Raw genomic sequence first — 7391 nt, 5'->3', positions numbered from 1 at the left:
AACAGCGGAAAGTTCGAAATGTTTGTCCTCACCTAGATCTAAAAGATCATATCTTACTTTAAATGACGTACCTTTTTTTACATAGATACATGAACCTCCACCATTCATTGAGATTCTGCTATAGTAACATGCAAGGTCAAATGAGGCTAATGCAATGTGTTCAATTTGCTTCCCTTTGCACCAGTGTTCAGTGATACACAAAATTTGGCTATCAAATTTTTCCAGTTCTACTTCTAGCTGTTGTGCTTTGTTCTTTATGGCTTGAATGTTTTGGTGAAACACTGTTAGGCATTTGTTTTCACTTATCTTAGTGGCGCCTTTCCCTTTAGACCTGATGCTAAAAAATCCTTTAGATGAGCTGGTGGCATGGTTATTCTTCTGTTGATGACAGTGGAGGTGAGTCTGTTGCCAGTTTGACTTGGAAGTTGGTGTATCTGAAGGTATCTGCCTTATGTTAGTCTTGTAACTGGGGCCCGGTACCATATAAAGCAAAAGCTGTGACAACCACATTATAGCTGTTATAAAACCTTAGAAGATGGATAGCTATTGAATGGTTTTATTAACAGCTATAATGTGTCCTTTTTGACATGGTTGTTTGAAAATAGGCTTCGCCTGAAACTAGTCACCACTTAAATAAATATCTTTTACCGCAACCCAGGCTACAATTTTCTACTAATATTCAGTAACAGATTGCTGTCATATTTTTCCAGGACACCGGATTTGTGAAAAAATTCTAGGCCTAAACTTGGAAAGGGCGTCCGGCACACGTTGATCAGTTGCAGACACTCACCCATTTCTGAAGCACAAAAGATCATTAGGAATTAAAGGTGATGTTTAATTAGGTAGTTTAGAAACTTGAGTATTTCCTTATCTAATTCTTAAACAAAATTTATAAATCATTGTTTATTTCTACGGTACAATAACACTTGTGTCCCATATAAAAATAATTCAGAAATGTTGAATTTTTGATTTTGAAGTTTCCTTGGGGCTAATTTATTGGGTTAATGCTCTCAAAACATAGAGATTAGATTCAAAAGTGTATCTCGGTATCCAGATGCTTCCCTCGAAGGTTGTTTGCAGGCGAATTATTGCGCTAGTACAGAAGAACATTAATATCTGGTCGTTATGGATTCTACAGCGTTTACATCGTAAGTTGCGTACAAAAATCTGATAATTAAGTGTCAGTATGCCAAATAAAACACAGATGTATACTGAGACCTTATGACGATTCTCAAGAACTAATTGCAAATGAAGGAAAGCCTTTGATGAGGAGTTAGCTGTTAGCAGCGTAAGCATTTTCAGTGTACATTAGGTCTGTCGAGCAATTCATATCCAGATTCAAAGCTGTGGGATAAGTATTCTGATATCCTGCATTTATTTGTAACATCTGCAATCACACTAACTGCGAGACTGTCATGACTGACATGGTTCCAGAAATACTCAGGCCAGGGCGAGGACGGCTGAGAGGAGAGCTCAGGCACACACAATAGTCCGCGGAAGTGGCTGCCAGTGCAGGTACATGGATTAGGTGGCCCCAAGGGCAGGCTTGACATGGCCAGTCATATGTGCCAGTGCAGCACTCAAAAGGTTAACTGCTTCCAGACAAGGGAAAGAAAGACAAGAAAGGCTTCTAGAAAACGATGTAATTAAGCAGTAGAAAGAAATTTTTAAAGTACAGGGACTGTGTTACACAGAGAAAAAATTAACAAGCTATTATTTGACCTTCACAAGCGTGTGGCTTTGCAAATGCAAAATGGTATCCACATGAGCTAAATAGTGCATAGTAAACTCAGTTGTGCCAGCATTGCAGACTGCACTGTGGCCACAATAAGGAAGAAACACAGTCCATCCATAATACTAAAGAATTCCAAGATCTCTGTATACATTGAATCTACATCCATGGCTTTACAGTCAGTTTCACTTGTGTATTTAAAGTAAAAAATTAGTGACTCTATTGTAAATACCTTCTTCTGTATTATCTCTGAACTTCTAAATACAGATGCAGAAGCAATAGGAGCTAAACTTCTAAGATGTTTCTCTAAGCATGGTATTTCTTCAAGTTATTTGAATGACTACAGATTGGAGCATGCAGTGATGGTGCTAGTGTAATGCTAGGTAAGAATTTATATGTTTGGGAGTGACTTAAGAGCAAGCACAGCAAACTATTCAAATCACATTGTTTGAGAAACCAAATTGAATAAGGAGTTGCTGATGCAACTGAAGAGGTTCCTGGTGTGTGAATCATATTATCATTTTTATTAATAAACTATATACATTGTACACTCTCCAAAGAATCAACGTGAACTGTCAACTGTTGCACAAGAGTAAGGTGCAGAACTTATGAAAATATCTATAGTGGTCTTGGCATGTTGGGTGGCCTGAGATTTTAGAGCAGTGCAGGCAGTATGAAAGTCCTACCAGGCTTTGAGTACTCATTTTAATAGATATTCAAACTGCATGACTAGAAAATCAAATGTATGGAAAGAATTCAAGGGACTGTAGAAAAAGCTACCAAGTCCCAAGTTTGTGTGCAACATTGCACTGTTTTCTGACGTTCTTGAATAGATTAGTACCCTCTCACCTAATCTCCAAGGGAGTAGTGGTAATATTCCCTCATCATATGGGGCAGTTTTGAGGTTAGTAAGAGCGATTGAACAATAGAAGAAAATGTCAGGTGCTTGCATGAAGGAAGTAGACAGCCATTTGAGAAGGGTGCTAGAAGGGGAAGAAAATCCAAGAAAAATGTGTAATCATTTTCTTCTTTCTTTTCCACATGTAAGAGAAGGTTTCAGAGATCATGTAGACAGCAGTGGAGATAAAATTCCTGAAAACCTGAAACCAATTTTTGCTTGTGTTGGCGCACTCCATATGACGACACTGAACTGTGAAAAATGCTTCAGCACAATAAATTTAATTATGACAACAAGGTGGAATTTGTTGTCTGTGTGCCATCACTCATATTTAATGTTTATTTCAATTGTGGTTCCTCTACTACATCTAGGAACCCCAAGGACTACATCAAAATATGGGTCAAAACATATACACATGCCTAGTACAACCAGGGCAAGAAGGCTAATCCACATGTACAGCAGTCTGAACAACATACCAATTAACTGGATCTTCTTTAGGTAAGTTCCCCACAATTTTTGTTAGGAATACAGCACTGACTGTATGTAAATTGATATTATTTATAAAGTCTGAGCTCTTGGGTAAAAATTGGTGGAAAAATTGAGCTATCACAACCTGCTAAGTGTAAGCTGTTACATTAAACCTGCTGAATGCACAGCAACCACCTGCAGAAAATACACTTACCACCTTGTTTCAACTACAAGCGGAATTTGTGATGCCTGATAGACATTAACAAATTTGGTCCATTGATGAAGGTCCAATGCATGAACATGATGATCCCCAAGTTCCAGCACGGATGTGTTGCAAGAGGCTCTGATTATTAGTGGTTGTCGTGCATAAGATGTTGTCCGTGAAGTCGATATCAAGACAGTGGATTTTATTGCACAGTCTGAGTGGGGCGACGCTTGCAGGCATCATCCCAGTGCCAATATTCAAAGCCATCAATTTATGTACATTTATACTGCTTCTCGAAGTTTCACCAGAGGTGGCTAACCAGTCCAAGGTTCTGCGAACATCATGTTTTCAGGGAGAGTTGACATCAGATCATCTGCATATGCGGTGCATGTAAAAACGAAGCCACCAAGAGACAAACCTGTGAGACAGTGTTGCAGACTTCACAACAAAGGTTAGAATGCTAAATGTTGTGACTCGCCGATCATTCAACACGCCGCCGCGCAATTACGTGCTTCCTCTACGTGCGGCGCTGTCTGCCAGCCATGCAGCAGCTGCGCCACCTAAGCGGCCAGCCGAGCAGCGGCCACTAGACTGAGACTCAGTGCTCATTCGAATGCTAACGTGTACACATGTCTTGCTTATCAACTTACTCTGTGACTTATATGTGTTGTGTCGTTCTGAAATATATTTGTTAAACTTGACGTTATAACAATTGGCGACGAGGTAGTGGATTTTTCCTTTTCACCGTTGACCCACAGGGTTCCATGGCTACTGTCGAGCAACTATTGCAAAATCCCCTTGAACAGCAAACGCTTCTAACAGCGGCGATTCGCGATTTCGTCGCGGCGTCAAATGCGGGGCATTTCTCGTCGTTGGCTGTACCTCCTTTTCATCCTTACGACGAGACGGCGGAAGACTGATCTGATTATGAAAAAGTCTTTGACAGCAATTCTTGGCATTTCATATCACGGACGAACACGAACAACCATGTAAGTCTCTGTTCCTTTCCTGGATTTCACCTCAAATGTATCAGTTGTTGTCGCAATTGGCACCTTTGAAGGATCCTGCATCTTTGTCCTTTGCTGAAATGTGCTCACTTCTGTCTATTTTCAAAAGCAAACCCATGTGGTAGCCTCTCGTGTTGCCTTTTATCGTTGTCAAAAACAGCCACATCAATCCTATCGCGCTTGGGCTGCTGAACTTCACGGCCTCAGTCGAAAGTGTCAATTTGTTACTGACGTTCACAAAGAATCCTATGCTGATTCCATGGTACGGGATGCTATTATCCGGTCGGCGCCCGACAAAGAAGTTCGGCAACGTGCCCTTCAGTTGGCGAATCCGACTCTAGATGAAGTTCTCTCCATTGTGCAGTCTTTTGAAATTTCTCGCGCCGCTGGGGCGCAAATAGAGGCGTGGTGTGATGTCAGGGAAATACAACCTCTGTGCGCTGTTGACGACGCGTGCGGCGCGTCCCCGCCGGCCGACGTGGCCGCAGTGCGCTCCCACGCGAAGCCTCGGCCTAGCCATAAACAACCCGCTAAGAAACTGCAGCAAAACCCCCGGCAACTTCCTTCATGTCCGCGGTGTTTTACGAAACATTCACGCGAGGATTGTCCCCAACGTTGGGCTGTGTGTCACAATTGCAAAAAGAAAGGTCATGTGTCTTCCGTTTGCAAATCCGACCGCATACATGATGTTCATGAACATGACGCTGATTCTGATTCTGTGTTGTCTGTCAATTGCACTTCTTCCCTTTCAGGGAAGTTATTCCTCACTGTCCAAATCCTTGGTCGAGATGTTCGCATGCAAATGGATACCGGTTCTGCTGCCACTATAATTAATTCTCAGATGTATCTTCAGTTGGGTTCTCCACTCCTGTCACTCGGCAATTACGGACGTACAATAAACAGAAGATTTCTGTCTTGGGACAGTTTAATGCTGAGGTATCTTACAAATCCGTTGTTCGCACTGTTCCCATATTTGTGGTCGACCAGAGCAACGCAGAAAATCTTTTTGGTTTCGATGCCTTTCGCGTTTTTGGGTTCTCCATAGATGACTCTGTCAGTATTGTCTCTGATGCTATTCCTTATGCTCAACTGGATTCCTTGTCGACGACATTTTCGTCCCTTTTTTCTCCTGGGTTAGGCTGTTCAAACGACTTTGAAGCTCATATCACGCTCAAACCCACTGCTCGGCTTAAGTTTTTTCGGGCTCGGCCCATTCCTGTGGCCCTTCGTGATCGGGTAAAACGGGAGTTGGATCATCTCACTACTTCAGGGGTCTTGCTTCCTGTCACTTCCAGTGAGTGGTCCTCTCCTGTCGTTGTCGTTGCTAAGCCAAATGGTGATATTCGTCTCTGTGGCGATTTCAAAGCCACTGTAAATGCTCAATGCCTCATCGACACTTACCCTATGCCCCGTCCTGAAGAACTGTTCACTAAACTTGCTGGAGACCAGTATTTTTCTAAAATTGACCTGTTAGAAGCTTATCATCGACTTCCTCTCGACGCTGCTTCCCGGCAGTTTCTGGTCCTTAACACGCCTTTCGGCTTCTATCAATACCAACGCTTGCCATTCAGGGTTGTTAGCACCCCTGCTCTCTTTCAGCGATTCTTGGAACAATTATTACTCCCTGTCCCTGGTTGTATCAATTACATGGCTCCACCCCTGAAGAACATCTTCAAAATCTCCGCACACTTTTTCATGTATTACAGACTGCCGGTCTTAAGTGTAATCTTCAGAAATCACAATTTTTTCAGGCATCTATCACGTACTTGGGGTTTCAACTCTCTCAGGATGGTAATCGTCCACTTCAGCAAACTGTCGCTGTGATTGATGCCCTTCCTCGCCCTACATCTGTTAAGGAACTGCAGGCCTTCTTGGGGAAAATAGCATACTATCACAAGTTTTTACCATCTGCGGCTTCGGTGGCTCAGCCGTTGCATTGCCTGTTGCATAAAAACGTGCCTTTTCACTGGTCCGCGTCATGCGATGCGGCTTTCCAGAAATTGAAGACTATGCTGAAACAGGCCCCGTGCCTGGCTACTTTCTGACCTGGCCAAACATCTTGTTCTTACCACAGACACCTCTCAATACGGGGTCGGTGCAGTCCTTGCGCACCGTTTTTCTGACGGTTCGGAACAACCCATTGCTTATGCCTCCAAAACTCTCACGGATGCCCAACAAAAGTATTCTCAAATTGAAAAAGAAGCTTTGGCCATTATTTATGCTCTTCATAAGTTTGGTGTTTTTCTCTATGGCTCAAAATTTCATCTTGTTACGGATCACAAACCACTTGTTTCCTTGTTTCATCCATCGTCACTTCCCGACAGGGCTGCACACCACCTCCAGCGTTGGGCTCTTTACTTGTCTCGTTTCAATTATGAGATTCATTTCCGGCCAACAGCTCAACATGCAAATGTTGATGCTCTGTCTCGCCTTCCCATGGGTCCTGATCAGGCATTCGATAGGGACGAACTTTTGTGTTTCCATCTGGATGTTGCCAAGCAGCGGGTTATGGACGGGTTCCCCATCACTGGGGACAGGCTGGTGGCTGCTACGGGTTCTGACCCTACCCTCTCCCGGGTTTTACGCTGTATTCAGAAGGGTTGGCCAGATCGCCCGTCTGCTAAGACTTCTGATCCGTTGCGGAACTACTACACTTTGCGCTACCACCTCACGGCTAGGGATGGTGTTATCCTCCTCTCCACTGACAATGCTTCGCCGCATGTTGTGGTACCTGCGTCTTTGCGTGCTTCGGTCTTGCGCCTCCTTCACCAAGGGCACTGGGGTGTGTCTCACACAAAATCTCTGGTGTGCCGTCATGTGTACTGGCCTGGTATCGACTCTGAAATAGCACACATGGTCGCTGCCTGCGGCCCTTGTGCGTCACAGGCTGCTGCCCCAAAGTCATCTTTGTCACCGTGGCCTTCGCCTGAGAAGCCCTGGGAGCGCATTCATGCTGACTTTGTGGGACCCCTTTTAGGTACTTATTGGCTCCTCGTAATTGACACCCACTCTAACTTTCCTTTCTTCGTCCGTTGCACGTCGCCTACCACCGCGGCAACCACCAGTGCTCTCGCCCGCATT

The 7391-nt window shown here is 43.8% G+C and overlaps 1 pseudogene; it reads left to right on the top strand.

Moving 5' to 3' along the window:
- The first annotated feature begins 3019 nt into the window (after positions 1-3019).
- The window catches only part of LOC126410865 (glutathione S-transferase theta-1-like), a 54063-nt pseudogene continuing 49691 nt past the window's right edge, over positions 3020-7391 (top strand).

Source organism: Schistocerca serialis, chromosome 1 (assembly GCF_023864345.2).
Source record: "Schistocerca serialis cubense isolate TAMUIC-IGC-003099 chromosome 1, iqSchSeri2.2, whole genome shotgun sequence".
In the NCBI taxonomy this organism is placed as follows: domain Eukaryota; kingdom Metazoa; phylum Arthropoda; class Insecta; order Orthoptera; family Acrididae; genus Schistocerca; species Schistocerca serialis.
Note: the sequence above shows the minus strand (reverse complement) of the source record. Positions and strands in the feature narration are given on the sequence as shown.